This window comes from Tympanuchus pallidicinctus, unplaced genomic scaffold (assembly GCF_026119805.1).
Source record: "Tympanuchus pallidicinctus isolate F22 unplaced genomic scaffold, pur_lepc_1.0 scaffold1, whole genome shotgun sequence".
NCBI classification, from domain to species: Eukaryota; Metazoa; Chordata; class Aves; order Galliformes; family Phasianidae; genus Tympanuchus; species Tympanuchus pallidicinctus.
In genome coordinates, this window is record NW_026294618.1 from 2,261,575 (window position 1) to 2,284,462 (window position 22,888).

Consider the following 22,888-nt stretch of genomic DNA (forward strand, 5'->3'; position numbering starts at 1 on the left):
TCTGTGCACTAATATTAAAGCACACATTGTAGTCTGATTCGGCATTTCCTTGTACATTAGGTAAGATGAGAACAGGTAAAAATACCACTGGATCAGAAGTGTATTTGTGTGCATATTGACTGTTTTTATTCTCAATCCTTGCGAAGATTACGGGCCACCGAACCTGCAATTGCAGGTACTTATACAAAACGTTGCTATTTTTCTGTTTAAACCACGTTTTCCACATAATCTCAAAACTTCTACACCAGTCACTTGTGAAGTATGCCTTAAAATACTCTTTTGCTTTACATTATATGGGATCACAGTACATTTTTGAGACCAGAAAATAGGTAATGCTGTGATTTGATGCCTAGCAATTACACAGGAAGGAATACGCTGTCAACAAGTTCGCGGTTGAAAACAAATTGAAGGGAGCAGTCAATATGATGGACAATAAGGCTGTCATTCAGAGGGACCTCAACAACTAGAGAAGTGATCTCACAGAGATTATTTGAAAGTCAACAATTGGGAGGGGCTAATTTTCTAAGGACCAACACTAACAAAAAGCTACTGAGGGTTTCTCATGAGTGACAAGTTCCATATGAGTAATAGTATGCACTTGTGACACTGAGGGTTAAGCATGTTTTGTACAGTCTTGGCTACTACACAGCAGGAGTACTGAGAACATTGATTAAACCCAACTTTTGAGCACTTATGCATCCAGATTTGGACTTAAGTATGAGAAAGACATTGGCAAATGGAAGTCTAGAAATAGGCCATTATATTGGCAAAGATAGGTCCAGACTCTTTTATGGCATGGGCAAGAAGTAAAGATCTCTGACTTGACATAAAGAAATATGACTTTTAAAGTGAGGCTTGTTAAACTTTGAAGCAGGTTGCCTAGAGCTATGGTAAATTTTGTAGACCTGGAGATATTCAGAACTTGGATGAAGTGCTGATTAAACTAATCTAAGCTTCAAGTTAATGATGTCTTCAATACTAGTGTAGAATAGCAATTCAGGGGTTCTGTACAACCAAAAAATATTCTATGATTGTGTAATTTTATCTTATTTATACTGGAAGGGTGCCAGTATAAACTTGTTTTAGTTGCTATCAAGCATGATCATTTAATTAATTGTAGTGGAAACTCCTAATTATTTTATGACAAAACAAATGTTACTAGCACAATCATTTGAAAAGAATAAGGATGGGATGGGATGGGATGGGATGGGATGGGATGGGATGGGATGGGACAGGACTGGACGAGACAGGATAGGATAGGATAGGATAGGATAGGATAGGATAGGATAGGATAGGATAGGATAGGATAGGATAGGATAGGATAGGATAGGATAGGATAGGAGAGAATGGGATGGAAGAGTTCAAAAGTACCTTCAGCAATCTTTTAGTCCATCTTCCTGACTACTTCAGGATAAACCAAAAGTTAAAAAACTGCTTTTGAAGGCATTGTCAAATGTGTCTTGGACACTGGCATCAATCACCTCTGTAGGAAACCTGTCTAAAAATGATTCAGAACGGCTTCCTAACCTATTGCAACATTTCTCTGAATAGAAATTCTACCATGACGTTTCATATACTCCTGTACCTTATTAGCCTGACAGTCAAAAACATGCATGCATAATTATAGGCTTAGAAATTATCTCTCTTGTTCTATAGCTCAATCTCATAATAGAGACATTGATATAATAATTTATTTTTGTAAAAGAATTCTAATTTCTATTTCCATTCCTTGCATTTCCAAACCTTAGATCTGATCTGTTTTCAGCTGATTTTTTCTTTCTCAGAGCACTCGGTTCTTGGTGGAGGCCTTCTCATCTCCAGACTGAACAGTTCCAGATCTTTCATCCTTTCATCATGTGAGAAACACTTGAGACCCTTAAAAATCTTTGTGGGCCTTCACTGAACATTTTCCAATATATCCACATTTTCTTGTACTGGTCAGCTCAGATCTGCGCTCAGCACTCAGTGCTGAGCAGAGGGGAAAGATCACCTCTCTTGACCAGCTGGCAGCTCTCAGCTTATTGCAGCCCAGGATGCTATTGGTCAACTTTGCCACAAGGGCATATTGTTAGCTCATGTCCAGCTTGTTGTCCACCAAAGCCTCTTGGTCTTTCATCTTTGCTTTCCTGACACACGATCCCCAGTAGGTACTCATGTATGAGGTTATATTTCCACTTGGCATTTTCCTTTGTTTAAATCCACGAGGTTCCTGTTGTTTCTCCAGCCTTTTGATGTCCTTCTGACCGACAGCACAACCAGCTACAGCATGAGCCACTCCTCTCAAATTTATACCATGTGCAAATCTGGATTAATTCCCATCACCCAGATTAATGAGGATATTTTACAGTGTTAATGCTAGTTTTGGCCCTTGGGATGAATCCACTGGCTTTTCTTTGTGAGCTCTCCCTGGTTTATTTTTTCAGGATGGTCCATATTCCCCTACTCTCATACGCCTGGCTCAGAGAGCATGGGGAAAAAATAGAGTAGGATAAGGATTGCATCTGTATTACTGCAGTTCCTGCAGTGACCTTTATAGCCTTATCTCATGGAGCATGGAACGCGGGATGATGATAAATCATGTCTTTCTATAAGCTCCTCATATTCACTATATATGGAAAACTTAAGGTCTACCAGACTCTTAACTGACTGCCTCATTCTGCTAGAGCTAACAAAGTGATCTCAACAAGTCTTTTTTCCCAATCTTTTTCTTAACTTCTTAGTTGAACTATTGGACTTTCATTATTGTACTAGATAATGTTGCCAGTAGCTTTTTAATTTTAATACTTCAGTCTGTAACATTCTTCTATCGTATCACTTCTTTGTGCTGATACGTTTTTGGTATTTATGTTATGTGCAGTTCACAAAACTGAAATGCCTTGTTATCCCTAATCAGAAAATTCGATACTGGGTTTACTGTTACAAAAAGATCCTAGGAAAGAGATGTGAATTCTTGAATGTTTAATAAAAGTTGATCTACTAACCTCTTGCCTCATTACCCTGAAAATATCCTCTTTTTTATTTTTTTTATTTTTTTTTTTTTTTTATGCCTGGCTGGATGTTTTCATTAAATTTGGGCAAATTATCTTCTCTGATGTCATTGAAACTAGTCAGGCGCAACTCTCTTGGTGGCATATAGAGAAAAATGGACACATCCAAGATGTAAATCATTTCATCCTGTGTTACTTAGCCAAAATAGATTATACCCACAAAAACATAAAAATGCCTGTTGTACTTCATTTTCTCTAGATAAAGCCTAGAGCAACTAACTCAGCTGTAGACTTCTATATTGAAAATGCCTAAAGGTTGATGAAATTAATCGCATCCACTGCAAAAGCAAACTGCTTATGTACTTCGAAAACATGATTATCTAAACCTCACTTCTCTAGTAAATCACATGAAGTCTCTGGCACTTAAAAGAGGCCTGCATGACTGGCACCTCTAATATAAATACAATTTCTTAGGTTACTTAAAGCTTTCATGTCAAATTCATCTTATCAGTTAACAGCTACTTATTTCTTTTATTTGTATTTAAATCTGGAGAGCCCCTCTCAGAGAGAAGAAGTCCATTTCTCCTTTGGACTTCAACTTCCTCAGCCTATAGTGCTGACTTTCACCCTACAGTTGGTAAATTATCAGCATCTTCTATCTTGTTGCAGGAAAGTCATCAGTAAACATTTGTAGAACTATCCCTGCATCTTCTATGCAATTTCTTTGTTCTGATGACTACAATATATTTCACTGCAGTAAGGTAGGTCTAGTCTACAGATATTATCTTACAGATTGTCTTTATTATCTCTATTTATTTGTCTGTGTCCCTTTTTTATCTTGTCTGATTGCTATATACTCCCTCTAGGAAGAAGATCATTCATTTGCTCTCATTTTTACAGAATCTTCTAAAATGCTTTCTCAGTTGAGAACAGAATCCCAGAAGTGATCACACGGTGAACTAAAAGCACTAATAAACTACATAAAGAATCATACTTCATATTCCTCTCATTTGCTCTGTGAAGAGAGGATGAGAAAAACTGGGGCTGTTCTGCCTGGAGAGGAGACTCACAGAGATCTTATTAATGTCTATAAATACCTAATGAAAGGGTGCAAAGAGGATGAAGCTGCTCTCCATCGCTGTTCTGTGATGCACAGTGCCAGAACCAAAGACAATGGACACAAACATCAGGAAGCACTTCTGTGATGTGTGGGTGACAAAGCCTTGGCTTAGGAGCCAAAGATGTTGGGGTTTCCTCTTTGGAGATCTTCAAAAGCTTCCTGGCCGTGATGCTGATCACCCTGATGTGGGTGGATCTGCTGGAGCAAGGGTTGGACTAGATGGACTCAGATGTCCCTTCCAGCTTCTGCTATGCTGTGATTCTGTGTCTTTAGATGCCCAGATGATGCATATCTAGCACAGAAGATATGTCTAGAGTACCTCAATAGTCAACATAAAATCTGTTCCTTTTTGCCATATTAAATACCTTACCTAACTCAAGTTCCAGCAGTATAGTTCTGTTCCTGTTGGCTACAGAGGGAGCCTGGGCTGGTCTAGATGAAGTATAGCAAAATTTCTTAGTAATTTAGTAATTTCTTAGTAATTTTCCTGAAGCAATGTTTTGTGGCAAATCTGGGAACTGGATCTCTATTTCCTGTGCTCACACATTTCTGCCTGCACAATATATGATAGGAGATTACAACTGATGAAATCTTCAGCTCTTAATTCAGAGTGTCTGCAGGCTGGGTTGGCATTTTGGAGCACTGCATGCACAAAATATGTGGATCTCATACCTGTTGGGACAAACTGAGAGCAGTTACAATGAATGTAGAAACCAGGGAAAGATATGTATCTGTATCATGTTCCCAATATTATTGCAGCTTTCTCTTCTGTGGAGAATTGCATTTTCCCAAATGAGTGTTTTTTGGTTTTTTTTTTCACTAGGACAGTGGGCATAAATATTGAAAGAGACTGTAGTCACCAAATGTGGACTGAAGTTATCATCTTAGGACATGAAGGTTACATATTTCAGCTATTTCACAGGAATGGCAATTTGGCTGGAGGACACAGAGGAGGCACCACGGCTCTGAGAGGAGATTGTAGGAATAAACACAAAAACCTCCAAACCCCACTCTGACACCAGAATATTACTGTGTGTAGAAGACAGTCTCCTGGTGTCTTGCTGTTCCTGGTATTGTGCCACGTCATGGCTCCAGAAAGAATTAGCTGAGGATTCAGTGAAGGAAAAAAAAATCACTGTTACCATAGATCAGGATTAATCTCATCTAAGTTTATGAATAGTAATATAGAATAATATAGAATGGTTTATGTTGGAAGGAACATTTAAGATCATTTAGTTCCAATCCTCCTGTATAGACAGGGATACCTTCCACTGGACCAGATTGCTCAAAGCCTTCTTTTAGGTTTATCAACCTGAAAATTAGTTTTAATCTTTAGAGATGTATGTGATTTCACTTTCCTTCTACTTAGAGAACAAACTTGGCTGACCTAGAATCCTAGAAAGAATCATAGAATCATACACTGCTTCCAAAGACGTGACAGAATATTTCTTGCTGATGAGGAGAAGAGAATTTTCTTTCTTTTCTTTCTTTTCTTTCCAGCAGTGTGAGGGCAGCATGATAGAAATCAGCTAGCTGTCAGTGTGAAAGTACCACGTCCTTTCCCCCCTCAAAAGAAGAGGAGAAAATATGATAGAAGAAGACTCATGGGTTGAGGTAAGGACAGAATGATCACTCACCAGCAAAACAGATTAATTACAGGTATATGAATGTAGTCATTACCTATTGCTAATAACAGAGTGGAATAATGAGAACTAAAAGCACACAAAAACCACCATTCCTACTGTCCACCTTCTACCTTTTCCAGCTGATTGATGCAGAAGGACAGGTAAGTGAGGAACAGGGAATGGGGTCAGTCCATAGTGCTTTGACTGTGCTGCTCCTCCACACTCTGCCTCTGCTCCACGTAAGCTCCTATGGATGCTGTTCTTCCCCAGTACTGATCCCGTGTGGCTTCCCACAGGCTGCAGCTCTCCAAGGACTGTCCCAGTAAGTCAATTGCTGGACTCTTCTCAGAGTGACTGCCTCTGCATCCCCCCAGCTACCAAAACCTTGCCTTATAAGCTGAATACACAAGGATGAAGAACTCACAACCTCTCTGGACAATTTGTTCCAGTTCTTCACCATTCTCATAGAAAAGATTTCTTCCAATCCTGAACCATAAATGGGTAGAGTTGTCTCTCTCTCTCTTTTTTTTTTTTTTTTGCCCAACATAAAATGAGAGCCCAAGTGCCCATCTGGAGTTTCATGCCTATTACGCAAATGGAGCAGTCAATAAATGTATTTCTTTTAAAGACCAAAGAGAGTTCCTGGCAGCTTTCCCAGTGGTATATTAGACACAATCAGTCACATTCATTTCTAAAACGATCTCAATTATTTGAGGATATCATTTTTTTATTACCCTGAACACAAGTGTGCTCTTTTCTACGTATCACTGCATTTATCTCAGGGAGGTAATTCAGATCATATGCCTGATACGCATTTTGCATCCATGATTGAGCTTACAAAGTATATTAATACTCCTGGAAGAAACATGACACCTTTCTTCCTCACTTCCCCAGGCCTCAGTTTTAACAGTAAACTGTTGGCACTACAGTGCCATTAAGCACAAACTTTAGAAAACAGCAGCCTGAAGGCTCCACGTGGTATCTCTAGGAACAGCAGAGTTGCAAAGTCAATCACCAAGACACAGTGATTCCAATCGGGAGAAGATTCTGGTTCTTTTATGTGTCAATAAGTCTTTGTCCTTCGTCATCCCTAATTTCTGTATGGAGAAAACAAGCTCTTCTATATCTCTTCATAGAATACCAAAGTCAATAACTCTAAGCAAGCATAGCTTAGAAGAAAGTTAAACAGCTCTTTTATTTGGTAACTTCAGAGCTCTGCCATACCGATTGCATTTGGCAGCAGTACAGTTATTTAGAAAGGTTATATTTCCATTAGACGTTTACTGAGAAAAATGTAACTTAAAACAAAATTAAATTTCCAGGTTAAAAAACGAAGTTAAGGGAAGGGAACATCTGGTATATCTACTTTGGATTTGGAAATGATGATGGAAAATGAGCATTCTTTGGATTTTTATGTTTTAAAAATATTTCTTACTTTTCACTGAAAATTAGATCCTTCAGTGAAGTTATATGCCCAAAGAATTGTTCCAAAATCCAGTACCTTCCAGGAATGCTGCATGTCTAGACCAGTGGAACTCTTGTTTCCTTCCCCTCCTGCCAGTTACAGGTCTTCTGCATTCACTCAAAGCAAGTTGATTGGAACCGTCAGTCATTATTTCATTGGCTGTGGTGGTAAAGATATCTTCTCATTAAGGGATCTGAGACAAGAGTATCTCACAGTCAAACCTGAATCCAAACATCCTATGTGTTCTTTATTATGTTCTTCAGGAGTGTATTGAAGAAAGAGATGGCTCCACGAGACAACAGATCCTCTGTGGACCTTTTTGATATCTCTGTCAGGCTACATCTCCTTGCTATTGGCAATGCAGTTACACTCCATGGCCTTTTATAGCAAAGAGCCCCATATCTTTTTTGCCTATGTCTCACAAATACACTCTGTCTTAATACTGTGTACAGGCAGAGTTCAAGAGCATATTTAGACTAGTCATAGACTTTATAATTTCTATGAACAGTGTTCTTCAAGTTTTATTGAGAAGTCTCAAAATCCTTGGGAATAATTTATTTTCCTCTTGTGGATTAAAAATACAATACCATCAAGTACCTGGGCATGATTCCAAATGCCTTCTAGAGTAGTACTCCCTCTCATCACACTAAATCCCATGCATAATAGAGGTAATAAAAGCTGTACCTTTTTTTTTTTTTTTTTCCCCCTAGGTATTCAGTGGTAAAGGGCGTGCACCATGCAAACCTGAAGAAGTGCTGTGGCAAAGATAGAATCATGTGATGACAGGCTAAAAGAGAAGTAGAGACGGTGTTACTGAATTGTGCATTGCATTTCTTTTTAAGAAGTGTTTGCAGTATGCACAGCATTACAACTGTCACCAACTCTTATATTGATGTTATATAGTTACACCCTCTTTGAATTAAAACCAGTCTTATTAGGACAGATGCTGAACAGCTCTGAAGAAAATATAAAGACTATTTAGACTGCATGCACCAAGGCATTTATGTACGAGAAATTGAATTCATTTAAGCATGCATGGATGCATCCACATCTGTGGAGGACTCCTCTTATTTATAGAATTTGAAAATTAATATGTATCTTTAGGATATGCTTAATTGCATCCTGTATCTGACACCTAATTGAAAACATACTGTGTCCTGAAAGTGCCTGTATCTCTTACAATAATTGGATGGCCATACTGAAGTCTCATTCACTACCTATTTTTTAACTTACATTTTTATTCAACCGACTAATAAAAAATAGTAACAGCCTTGCTGTCATGATGAAAGAAATTTAACAGGTGAAGGAATGGAATAATATATTCAAATTTGGTGCACTCCGATGGAGTAGTCTTTCCTATTATTTAATCTCTTTACACAGAATTTCTATAGCTATTGCCTGGCTTATGTGCAGTTTGCTCTTGTTTCTAATTCTGGGAAAAGTCACAATTGTGCAAACAGTCTGAGAAAAAGCAGAATCCAACTGGAGTCAGGACGAGGGGAGAGAATTCCTAATGCCAGTGTGTGGAAGTGAAACCAGATTCTTTGGCATTAGATGAAGGATGAATTTGTGCAGTTTAAAAGAGGTGTTTTTGGTTCTCATTGGTAAGGATAGGAGGGGATCTGAAAAAAAAAAGTGAAAAAGATCACTATTGTCAGCAGGACAGGATTTTAGAAATTTCAGTGATAAAATTATTTCCAGACGTATTTGATAAGCACCCATGGATGTTTCCACCCGAATCATTTCAGAAAAAGGGAAGCAAAGTTACTTATATAAAATGACAAAAGGAAACAGAAGGACACGATTGCTTGCCAAATGCAGAAAGTTTGTGGTTCAGTCACAACTGGAACTTAATTTCTATATCATAAAGCCAGCTTTTCCCTTTCTCTTCTCTGGGCAACAAGAAGAAGAAAAAAAAGATTAAAAAAAAATAAATTAACAGAATAAGAAGAGATATCTGCATAGTCCAGATTTTATTCACATGCTCTACATCCACCAGTGATGGTCTGAGAATCCTCTTCAGAATATCCTCATTGAGAAATACAAAGAAAGATGAGCAAGCCTGGATTACATGACTGAAGAATAAAATTTCTCTGTCCATGGAGACATTGGCATTGCCTGGTGTGGAGCTATCTGTCCTGGACTGTACTCTGTACTACATGAATGTAATTATATTGTTCTGTGACTCCAACAGACGATTTTTGTAGTTCTGTGCTGTGCGACGATGACTTTCAAGGCTGATCTACGCATAGGAAGTGAGGAGTGCAGACACAGAGGAAAGGATTTTATTGCAAAACATGGACATCTGCAGCGTATCTGAAACATGTGCATGGTGCTGACACCATGCACATATTACAGGTCAGTTGTGAGAGGCTTTCCTTCTGGAATGAACCGTAGGCGGGACATCCTGTAGTACTTAAAATAGCCCTAAATGTCTAGACATAAATTAATGGATTGCATTGTTTCAGACACTCTGAGTTATCTTGCCTTATTTCAACTGGGTTTCAAAACTCTTGGAATTCCCTAGATGTCTGTCATACCTGCATGGCTTCAAAATTACATTACTAAAATTACTAAAGTTTAGGCAGAAGAATATAGTCCACTGTCTTATTCTGTCACTCTCCTACATATGTTGAATTTACTTACCTCAACTTCAGTGTCTGGCACTATCTTGAGATACTATAAGATAGACTGCCTTAAATTCAGTTATTGGTTCACAAATGTTGAGCTTTTTTACATCTGGCAGCCCTGAATGACTCTCTCAGATATATCAGATCAACCTACTCGCCAAGAATTATTAAACTCACAGAAAGAAATGGAGAGTCACTTGCTAAACATTAAGCATTTAGTCCAGTTGACACAGTAGAACTCAAGACACACTCAATAAAGATAAAAAGTCAGTCACTTTTATCCAATTTATCTTTGAAATCTGTTTTTTCAATCTTATAAAAAGACGACCAACTTGTTTGTATACCTCCAGGTTAAGCCTAATCTTGAGGTTAAGCCTGCAGTAGAATTCAAGTTCACAGACATAATTACATGTATTCACACTTAATCTAAATGTCCTGACTCTTGTGTTTATTGGCAGTAGAATTCAGTTGGCCATCAAGTAGCCTAGTTTATCTATAATAATCCTCAGAATCACAAGAAAACCAAAGTTAGTCTTGGAATTTGTGTACTACGATCAGAGCTTCTTGGAACCAACAGAACTTATCAAGAACTGATCTTTGACTGGACCAGCTGAGTTGCTTCCGTCAGTTTCCTTGTATGCTGCATTGTGTTGGCAGGCAGAAGGTAACAGCTTTCTGTCATGGTTCAAGATCCAAAGAGGATATTTCACCTGGAGAATCAATATGTTGGATAAACACTGTGACTTCACAGCAAAGTGTCTTAGACTAACATGGTAAGGTTGCAACATACCAATAACATGATGTTAGCCATGCCAAAGCTATGAAAATGCATTGGCAGGGGCCACGTAAAGGCTTGAATGAGGAGTATTACCATGGGATGATTTACAATTCACGTTCAGCAAGTCAGACTGGGTCATTCATCATCTTCTTATCTACAGAACTCTAAGACACCATCCAAAGGAGGGCTATGAAGATGGGGAAGCATCCAAAAACAAGGCTTACGAGGAGTGGCCAAGGCTTCTTTGTTCTGTTGAGCCTGGAGAAGAGGAATTTGATGTGAGGCTGTAGGGGAGCACAGGGGCAGCACTGAGCAATGCTTTCTGATTACAACAACAGGGCCCAAGGGCATGGCATGGAGCAGTGTCAGGGGAGGGTTAGTGGTAGGTTCTGACCCAGAGGGAGGTGGGCATGGCACAGCTCCCAGGGCAGAGGGCACAGCCTGAGCTGTTGGAGCTCAGGGAGCGCTGGGACACCACTGTGACACAGGGTTTGGTTTTGAGGGGTGGTGTGTGGAGCCAGGGATTGGACTAGGGAATCCATATGGGTCCTTTCCAACTTCAGATGTTCTATGATTCTGTGATCTAGCCTTCTTCCTTTATAGCTGCCTTGGAAGTAAGTAGCATTAATGGAAAAAAGTGGAGATCTCCTCTGGTAAATAGTTCCAGAGATGAATTCTGGGTACAGAACAGAGATGCTGCTAACATTTCAGCTAGAGATTAAGCAATATCCCTTTGAGTTGAGAACTTATGCAGTTGATTTTAATGAAACCAATTAGCTATGCCTTCTTTGTCTGTCAGAGCTCAGGCTTATATAGGAGCACTCTCCTTTTTCCCCTGCTTGGATCTGAGCAGCAGCCAAGGATGGCTGTTTCTCTGTGCGTGCATCGTGTGTGTGTGTGTATCTGTGATACCAATGCCATATTTGAAGTCTTTCACCTCACGCTTGTGTGACAGCTGACCAAGTACCAAGAGTGTCTGTCACAGACAGATTTTCGCTGCAGTTCGCAGCTAACATAACAGAGGGAGAGGGGAGGGGAAAGATGGTTCACAAAATGTATGAGGAAACGTGTTGGGAAGATGCAGGGATCTCTGTGCAGACAGAGTGTCTTTTGTATCTCGGGCAAAATGACTCCTTGGCTCCAAGCCACAGGCAAGCAAATAGCAGAGCAGACTCATTATGTCCTAGTACTGCTACCAGGCTGTACATCTGGGAATTAAATGATAGACAAAGGTAGGTTCTCTCTATTATTCCTTGTAATCCCAAGAAGATGCCATTGTCTCACTGCTCAATAGCTCTTTTATATTCCACAGATCTGCAAAGCCCAAACTCACCTTCCTTAAAGGAAGTTAAATTGTATTAAAAAGGTTTCCTTATATTAGTTCTCACTCAGTTGTTGAGAGAACCAGGGCCTATTATTGATCAGGATTATAGAAAGCAGGTGGCATTCTCTTTTTTTACATAACTTTATTTAGATTTGAATGGTGAGATTACTTTTTAAAAAGTTTTCACGTGTGAAGCCTATTATAAACTAATCCTATATATCCTAAATATCCTATATAGTGATTAAAGAGAAAAAGATGTCAATGCAGAAAGATTCATCTCAGCTGGATATCTTAGGAGAGGATATCGTGCATTCTGGAAAAAGAGGCTGTATGTTGTTTTAAGGTTCAGTTTGGAAGAAATGGCTCTGCTAAGAAGTAGCTTATGTGTCAATATGACAGATCTACATAAGATTTGATACATCAGGGGAGCACGTTTGGTGCTGCACCATCTTCAGATGTGTAATTTTTTGGATATCCAACCAAATCCCAGGAATTATTCACTTCCACAGCACCTAGAATTCTCACAAAGACATCTCACAAAGGACACTGCTAGGAATCCAAATGGAGCCTGGAAAGATGAGTCTGGAGAAAGCACTGATAATTTAGTTTATAGACTTATAAGCTGTGAACCTGTTCTGACTGCATTGAAATTGTTCATTGGGGATGGCCTCTGACCCATGCTGTTTCTTGAACCATGCCTGGATTTTGTTTGAATGAGAGTTAGACAGGTAGTTATTGTAGCACATGTTAAAAGGCATTGACAAACTGTTCCCAGTGCCTAAGCCCTGGCACTATTTACTGTGTAGACATATTTTAAGTCTTCCTAAGCTCTGAAAGTAATCCTTTGGAGTTAATGAAATAATAGTGCCTGAAAATGTCAGCATTGTCCATGGATTACAGAGTTACAGAGGTGCAGAATAGGTGAGGCTAGAAGGGACCTCTGGATGTCATTGGGTGTAACCTCTTCAAGCAGGGACACCTAGCTGCCAGGTCAACATCCACGTGGCTTTTGAGTATCTCCAAGGAAGATCAGTGATGTCTATAATTGTAAAACAGAGTGCTGAGTGCATCAGCAGTCTGTCAAGCTATTCGTTTTGGCTATATCTGATTTCCACTGGCTGCAATGGAAACCTAGGTACCTGACCCAATAATAGACGCTTCTGTATGCATGCTTGAAGACAAGGAGGCTGAATGTCACTTTTCAGTGCCTTCAACATGATTTTAAAAGTTGGCAAGATTGATTTGCTTAGACATGTGAAGAGTTTTCTAAATGATTCTTTTTCTTCTGTAACTTTTGAAAAATAAAAGTTTTAACAGAATATTGGAATGTTTGCTAATTATATTAAAATCTTCAAGGACGATAACGAAAGTCGTCTCTCTCCCTCCCCCCCAAGAAAAAAGCAGCAACTTCCAAAACCCAAAGGTAATGCAGTTCTTTTAAAATCACTGCTTTTTCACACCTAGTGGTACTCATCCAGCAACAGTGAAGACTGCTGCTGATTGTAACATACACAAAGTAATATCCCTCTCTTATTTTGCTATAAATCAGCACTAATTTGTGGGCCATATGTTGACCATAAGTACCTAATCTGGACAATCATAATGGTCTATAATTTACATCATATATAGACCATCTGCATCTATTGTAGAAGTCCTTCTTAAATTGAACATATTTGTTGCCATTCATAGCAGAAAGCTGAGTCTAGTAGGTCTGTTCATAGAATCATGCTTGAATTGGAAGGGAGCTTTAAAGATCATCTAGTCCACCTTCCAAACATATTGTTCATAGAACCATAGCATCATAGAACCATAGAGTGGTCTGGGTTGAAAAGGACCTCAAAGATCATCAAGTCCAACCACATTAACCAATTCTAGCAGCCCACCACTAAATCATGCCCCTGAGCAAATGGCCCTGACCTAGGCAGATGTCTTTTACTACTCTTCTCATTTACTTGTGTGGGTATACGTATTACGTACATTCTTTTTGCCAAGAGGCAGCTTTTGTTTAGAAAACTGCACTCTGTTCTATCAGGATAAATGCTATCCAAGCAGATAGTGCACATGAAGCCCTCTATGTAAATAAGCATATGCCTGTGCATGTGCATATTTATAAACACATCTATAAATATATATTTGATGATTGATGTATATCTTACATTATAAACTTGATTAGGATACACTGGAATAGTATGTATAGGGCATATAACATCCGCACTGAAGCAGTTGACAAATACTTGACTTTCTTTTTAAGATACTGAAGACAAAGGAACTTATGAAGCAAAACCAGAAGGCTCCCAGCTATTTGAGCTTTAATTTGCATAAAACATAGTTCACCAAAAATAAACAAGCCAAGACTCAGAAGATTTATAAAAATAGTCAGAGTATGACCCTAAGCATCTGGGTTCATGATCGTCATGTTCTCATTAGTATAAAACATTAAGATACTCACACAGAAAATTAACGTGTAACTAGAACACTGGGTACTGACTGAAGGCTGTTGCTGATTCATCCTGCAAATGGTGCAACCAGAAGAATGACACAGATGTGTGCGTAATATGTCTGATTTCAATGTCAAACATTAGAGCAAGTATTTTCAGGTCCGGAATGAAGAACGCCTGGTCTGCTGGTTGGTGACCCTGCACACAGCAGGGGGTTGAAACTAGATGATCATTGTGGTCCTTTTCAACCCAGGCCATTCTATGATTCTGTGATTATATGATATACACCTACATGCATGTATGTAGGTGTGCTTGAGTTTTCACCTCAAATCCCTTAGCACTGATTTTGTGTCTCAACTGTATTTTGCTTGTTGCTGCATGCATTAAAAGAAAGATATTTGAAAATTGGAGTAAGTTCAGTGGAAGACTAAAAAAGATGACTGGGAACTGGAATGCATGACATAAGTAGAGACACTGCATTTGTTCAGCCTGGAGAAGAGAAGGCCACTGAGGAGGATCTAATTACTATTTCAGCAGTGGATGTAGAAAAAACAGATCCAGACTCTTCTCAGACGTGTACAGAAAAAACATGCAAGGGAATTGGAATGGGTTGTAAATCAAGGTGGGATAATGAGGTGAGGCCAAGATAAAGCCACTTTTTACAGTTCTTACACTGTGGGGATATGCAAGCAAAGCAAGAACTTGGTTGGACTCGATGATCTCTGGAGGTCCCTTCCAACCCCTACAATTCTGTGATTCTGTGTGATTTATCAGCATTAACACTGGAGAATCATGGAATCATTGAATCATCGAGGTTGGATAAGATCTCAAAGATCATCCAGTCCAACCCACCATCCATATTTCCCCATTAAAACATGTCCCTGAGTACCACGTCTCCACGTTTCATTAATAACTCCAGGGACAGTGGCTTCACCAGCTCCCTGGGCAGCCCATTCCAGCACCTAAAGAAGACATCACTTTCATACAGTGATGAGAGAAGCAAAGATAACATCAGAAATATATTAGCCTTTTTTCCTGAGGAAACCACATGTGAGGATTATAGAGATTTCAGGGACTCACATAGAGGACTTAGGTCCTCCTGATGGTTTGTCTCCCCATTTTTCTGCCTTGCTTACTGCTAGTCTTACAGTTGGATGGGGCCCTGGGCAGCCTGGTCTAGTATTAGATATGGAGATTGGTGTCCCTGTATGTGGCAGTTGGGTTAGAGCTTGATGATCCTTAAGGTCCCTTCCAACCCAAGCCATTTTATGATTCCATGATTCTATGATAACTTATCCAGCAGTGGCCATTAGTGGTGCAAATATAGGTCATGACAGAAAGTGCAGGTTTACATTGCTGAAAATTCCCACCTTACTGTTAACTTTTCTAAGCTGTCTCCACTTCAATCCTATGTAAATGTATGTCCTAAATCTTCTCATTGCCAAATCAGTAGGATAAATTAATGAAAAAACTATTCTGCCATTTGTTAAAGTGTGAGACTGAGAAGTAGGGAAGCTGATACTCTGGGGACTGCTCGAACTTTAATGTTAAGTGTTTCCTTGCTGAGTCAGTCGACATTGGCTATAGGGAATTAATATGAATTTCTGAAATGGCAGCCCCCCCACATTTTTTCCTTTTCACATCAGAAACAATTTCGAGTGTGCAGAGTACAACAAGTTGCTATTGTGAATCTGCTGTGGTGCTTCCAGGTGTTCATAATATTGTTTACATTATTAAATACAGTGAGGAAAAGGTATCAAAGCTAAGGGACTGTGCTCTGCTGACGTCAATTAAACAGCATCTTCAGTTTGCAATATTATGACAAAAAAACTTTTACACATGGAACCAAATTATCCAGCTTGGCTGCTAATGAAACTGAAGAAACTCAAAAAAACTCAAGGAAGTTTGCTTCAATGTCAGGCTTTTTATTATTATTATTATTTCTGCTGTACTTCTAATCCTTGAACCTTTGTCTGAGTGAAATTTAAGAATGTTCTTCCACATTCTTCCATAAGAATATTTTGCCGTCTGATAAGAAAACTCCTTAATGTGACTCTTCAGAATTAAAATGGGGGTCGTATGTAAAAAGAAAATTTTGAGAAGTTGCATCTCGCTCCTTTTTTATTTTTTTATTTTTTTCCCCTGCTTTTCATATTATATTTAGACCATTGGAAGATATCATGAATTAGTTCATAGAGGGTAGAACTCATCGGAACTCATTTTATCTTCTCACCTAAAGGATCTACTCTAAGGGTTTGTATAGGTATCCTGTGTAGTATACAAAAGAAGACAGGGACCAGGTAGGAGAGTATTCATCACATTACTGTGACAGGTTTGTCTCTGAAAACTGGGCTAAGATGTTCTCTGAAAGCTCTTCATTTTATTCAGTGGTAATGGACACACTAGGTCAGACCCCATCCTTATGGTTCAGAGGTTTACAGTTAGGCAAGATAAATCAAAGGATATTTATCTATCTATCTATCTATCTATTTATTTATTCATTTATTTATTTATTCATTTATTTGTGGGTTTCAGGCACATCGAGAAGAAATATTGCAGGTTCTGGGAATTGCATTGGTGATGCATTCAAGGCCAGGCTGGATGTAACTCTGGGCAGCCTGGTCTGGTGGTTGGTGACCTTGCAAACAGCAGGGGGTTGGAACCAGGTGAATGTGGCCCTTTTCAACCCAGGCCATTCTGTGATTCTATGATGAAAAGAACCTGCAAAAACTGTATTTTTCTAGAGTTTTCTCAGACTGTGCTAAGTCAAGGAACAATGAGATAACAAGGTTTTGAATATGCAGCAATTTCAATTGGAAACTTAGTTGGCAAGCAAGGACACTCAAGGAGGGTAGTATTCTTAGCTAATAGTTAACATGATAATTGAAAATGAAGGGTAGCTGGAAGAGAGATAAATTGTAGATAAATTATAATACAAACCTACAACAGTTATAGACTACGGTAGGCAGAATATAATATTATTATTTTTAATACAGAATATACATAGTTTGAAAATGTAATCATGTAGCAGATATCTTTTATTCCACCATAAGGATTCATCTTTCCCATGTCAATCACATAATTATTTTGAAAATTAAGTATATATAGGAACTAAGATAGTATTTTTAAACCTATGGGCGATTACAAGAATATCTCTGCTTGCACTGTGACCAAATATCATCAGTCATTGCAAAAACTGGCTTTAAGGAAAGAACATAGTATGGATTACTCTGTAGTTAGCATTAGGCATGTCATTTAAGACTCGGATGCTGTGTCTTTCCTGAAACCCAGGGTGGATTTGTAACACAGGCAGAAGTCCCTGAGATTGTTTTCCTTTGTTTAGTTTGGATTACAGTCATGGTTTTGACATGGAGGAGCATATCCTAGTGTAGGATGAGTTCCCTCAGAAACACGTAAGTTTGCACAACTGGCTGCCCTTCCCTGAGGCCTGTGTTGATACACCTTAACTTTACCAATCCCACAGTAGGCTACATTAAAATTTGTCCAAGCTTTCCACCTTTTATGGTTGTTTACAGCACAACTATTGTTGTTTTTTCATGTGACTTATTTCTGCAACTTTGGTGAATATTCTCCTGTTCTACTTTTATTTTGTCTGGCTACATAGAGATGCTTAATTTATAGCCTCATTATGTGGATCATATCAGTGTTTTCACTCAGAGACAGGTAAGATATACCCAACAGAGATGCCTTAGGTATTCCCATTAACAACTCTATCATTAATGGAAAGAAAAAGGTATTTCTCTAGTGTGATTTGTCCTATCTAATATTCAAACTTTTCTTTGATAACTCCTATATCTCTGCAGTGACCTGGATGAGTCTACAAAGACTGTTCACCTACCTGCAGTCCAGTAGGATGTGAGTTTCACATTCATTTTAGGTGTTCTATCTCTGGTAGTGGTTCAGGCCAGTTAAGTCATCACCTTCTGGACGAATGGCATCCTGACCCCAATCTGTCCTGATAATGCTCTCATTAATGAGGGAACTGAGTGGGTGTCGTTGAACACAGTAGCTATTGGTTGCCTTTCTGGATGGTTCATGGAAAAGCACGGTGTCAGACAATACATGTTGAAAGAAAAAAGCAAGGAATGGCTGTGGTATCCATGCCTTTTCTCCCTGATTTTTAAAAGGATATTTTTCCTGACTTTTGATTTAAACAGTCGTATTCACAGATTCTCATGCCCTGACCCAGAACTTCAACAGACCACACAATGGCTGCACTCTTTGTTCATCAGCATTTTGAGACCAGTAAGGATAGTCCCATAACAATGGCACCAACAATGGATACAAAAGGAGTTGGTCCTTCTGCAGCTTTCAGGATTAGGACAACAGGATTCATTTGCATATATTTGATAGACTAACAAAGAGACTCTGACGTCTCATCTGATAAGCCTCATTCTCCCTTCACAGACAACAGATTAAAGCAGTTGCTTAAGGAGAGCCAATTCATTAACTTAATAGGTGACTTAATAGCTGATATTTACCTACCGTTCTTCATGATCTTCAGATTTCGCTGCAGACAGAACTCTCAAGTGAAGACATCAGCCCTGTGGACACAGGTCCTAGTCTATAGATAGGCACCTAGAGCCATTCGAGATGCCATCAGGCATCCAAGACACCTATAGTATTGCCAAAGAAGGGAGATCTAAAGATGATCCACAATCTTCTGGAGCAGCAGCTGGATTAGAACAACTCTTACTGGTTAAAACAACTTTATATGCATATATTTAATCCTGACCCAGTTCTCCTTCTCCTGGTAAAAACATCAACTCTGTTGCTTTGCTCAGAAGCACACATCTCTGAGAACACTACATCTCTGTCCCTTATATACAGAAGATTGACAGGAAGCTCTCATCAATTAAAGAATGCTTGAAAAAGAAAACCCTATCTTTTGTATTGTCTTACAGAATTAGGATTACGAAATAAAGCGTAGCTATCTGAGTTTTAGTATTCTTTGCAGCTTCCTCATTTCATTTCACACACTGAGGAAGGAAGGGATAAGGTGAACAAAGAATTCAAAAGATAAAATAAACTACTGAAGGGGGATTATCTGCTTTGGTGGCTTTCCATAAAATTGGATGTACAAACTGAGATTTTTAATACCATTTAGTGAGAGCTGTGCGTCTGAACTCCTAGGACTCCTTGAATTTCTCAGCCCAGTGAGATCAAGTGGTCCACTTCTCCACAGATCAGGTTCTTAAAACTGCTTGTGCCTCTCACGGACACCACATTTCTCTGACTCTAAAAGCTGGGCACATAATCGGATTTGTCCCTAGAGAATTAGATCTTTAAATATATGTATCTAATCTTTCTTTCAAAGAAAACTTGTTCTCGCTTGTTTGGTGTATCAAATGTCTGGTGAGATACACCGATAAACTCTTACCTTTAGCTGTTTGAATAGCTGGTTAATAAACACTGAGCTAAAGCCATGTGCCACTGTTACTTGTTAAGCCGGTTGTTGATTTCAGTTCAGTACAACTTGGAGAGCTGCTTGCTGAATAAAGAAAACTTCCATACTTGCACAAATTTCCAGCATCACTGGTTAATTAAGGCTTTGTCTACACTGGCAGCTGGGGACTTTAGGCAATCTTGTGCCCATATGCACTAACCATTTACATTGTAAATCTTTTGGCTAGGTCTTAAGTGACAATCTTGCCTGATGCTGAAAAAAATGTTGGCATGAGGCTGATCTGACCCCTTAACGCCATGTGCTTTGAAATTATCTGGGCACACAATCTGCAAGCTCTAGAAGTCAATCAGCAGCAATCCCACAATTCACTGGTTTTAACTTCCTGCAGTTCCTACAAATCCTGTATATTTTCTTTCTGCCACTCGTGAGTACAGAGAATCTCAGAATAAGCCAAACAATTCAGAATGAATTAGTAAAAGAGTGCAGTTTTGTATGGCAAAAGGGAGCGTGTGATTCATTGTAGCCCTCAGGCAGGTAATATTATGCACCATACATGCTTTACCTCTTTTGAGAGGCAGGGATGTGAAGAGATCCTCTGTGCAACATCATGAAGACCATGGTTGGAGATATTAATGACAGAGACATCATATTTAGCAGGATGCTTCTGGTGGCCACATCAGGCTTTCTCAAAGGGCTTTAAAAAAAAAATGGCCACTGTCCAGATGAATATAATTGGTAGACTCATCTCTGGAAAACAAAAACAAAACCAAAACAAAAACACAATTACAAATTCCCTGAATCATCTGGAGTGCTTCCATCTTGCAAAAGACATAATTGAAGGATCAAAGGGTGTGACTTCAATGAATGACTAAAGTGTATGCAAATATAGGAAGAGATCATCTCAATCTTGACAGTAAATGTTGACTGTGTATGATAATATGAAAAATACTCCAGCCAAAGGTATCACCTGACTTACCAGAGTTGAACACAAATTCTGGATTTCACTCCTGTAAGTTAAAAGACATAATGCATGGTTCTGTTTGAGAAATGTTTTGGCCCAACTCCACATGAATCCCACATTATGGAATGCTTTTGTGACAGTTTCCATCATCTCCTGATTCTGAAGCTTTTCAGGTAATAGATACCTGTCTCTGTAGTTACGTTTGTATATTATGTAGGTAAGAATATGATCTCATGCATAGCAGTGCAATGCAATGCCTATTGCATAAACTGTTAGCATATGCCATGTCTGGATTTCAGGCTGATCAGTTGCCTCTCTAGGCAATGCCAGGGTATAATTCAGGAGTTACTTTGGAACAAGAAGCATCTTCAACACGTAGTGTGGGATCCAGCCATACAGTCTGGAGTGTGAAAGTGTAGTTGGGCCCAATAACTTGTCACCAAGGTTAGGAGACAGGCCTGAACTTTTAAAACATATATCAGAATCATAAAATCATTGAATCCTTGGAATTGGAAAGGACATTTAAACATCATCAACTCCCCTGCAATGAACAGGGACATCCACATCTAGTTCAGGTTGTCCAGGGCTTGTTCCAGTCTCACCTCTAAAGGCAAAAATATATCTATGTAGGCTCAGTTTTAGCTCTTAAGGACTGTTTGCTATAGCCTATAAAGGTACAATAAGCTGCTTCACCTCACAGAACAGTAAAATTTGGGAAAGGAAACTCAACTAGATATTTCCTGTTGGCTTCACTGGAAATAAAGTAGTCAGTGGTAACCCACGGTTTTGGACATTCTACCCAAAAACATCCCTGCTTCCTCTTCACTGCAATGTATCATTGTGGCAACTCACCTGTAGGCAGAGTACACCAGAGGCTTGGCAATCATTTCTCATGGAAATAGCCTAGATCCTGCTGCCACCTTTTTTTTCAGAGGCATTCATGCTCAGCATTTCACATTGACATTAATTGGTGGAGAACTAATTTCCTGCTGACTTCATGCCCCTAAGAATATTGTATCCTTTTCCTCACTAACATCTTCCTTCAATCCGTATCGATCATAGAATCATTTTCCACCATGGTTGGGAAAGACCTACAAGATCATGCAGTCCAACCATCATTGCTGGGGGAGGATACATAAGAGATAATTAGCAGTTTTCAGGCTTTGTGAACAGATACCGATGGGCTTATAAACCACTAGCTGAATATTACTACTGCAAAATAACACCTATTATAAGCTCCAGATGATCCCTACCATTTACTTAGGCACTGCCAGTCTTTCAAAATCAGATTTACACCTCTTATCAACATTCACAATCAGCTCAGCCTAGTTTAATGCAGAATAGCTCCCAGCAACTCCCAAGGGAGTGTCATATTTAAATAAACATAATGTTTAATGTATATTTTAATGGACAAATAGAAATGGATTAAAAGTAGCTTTACCTTTATCTTTTATAGGATTAAATATCAATAAAGTATTAAGTTGTCCCCGACAAACAAATTCTACATAGAGTGCCGATATGAAGTTTGCAGAGCAAACAGCAGTAATTTAGTTCTTGATGTTGGGGCCTTTCTGTGCTAGTCCTTTCCCAACATTGTGACAGATTTGTATAGCTCTGGCCCACATGAAAGTATAGGAAAACAATTTTAGCTCTAAATGTCTCTCTGCCAGCTGGGGAACACAGCAGCTATTTTTATTTTCTCCGTAATACTGTGTGCTTGTTGTGGGATGAGCAGGGTTTGGCCATGTTGACTGCTTACCAGCTGAGGACACTCTGTATGGCTGTTCCCAGCTTTGGTAGCATTCTCCAGAGTTAGATCCCAACCGTGCTTTCAGACAACACGTTACATACTGGGTCTATGAAATATTTAATGCAGATTTGCAAATGATAGCGGACATAAGTTCAGATAGTCGTGGACCATCTGGAGAGCAGGTTAGAAAAGAACTAAGAAAAGGAGTAAGCTGAGAACGACTGGCCTGAAAATGAATAGAAACAGGAATCTATTAGGTTTTCTGAATGAAAAGGCATCTGATGGTGGATGGTTGGACTGGATGATCTTGTAGGTCTTTTCCAACCTTGGTGATTCTATGATTCTATGATGGTTGTGGATTGAAGGAAGATGTTAGTGAAGA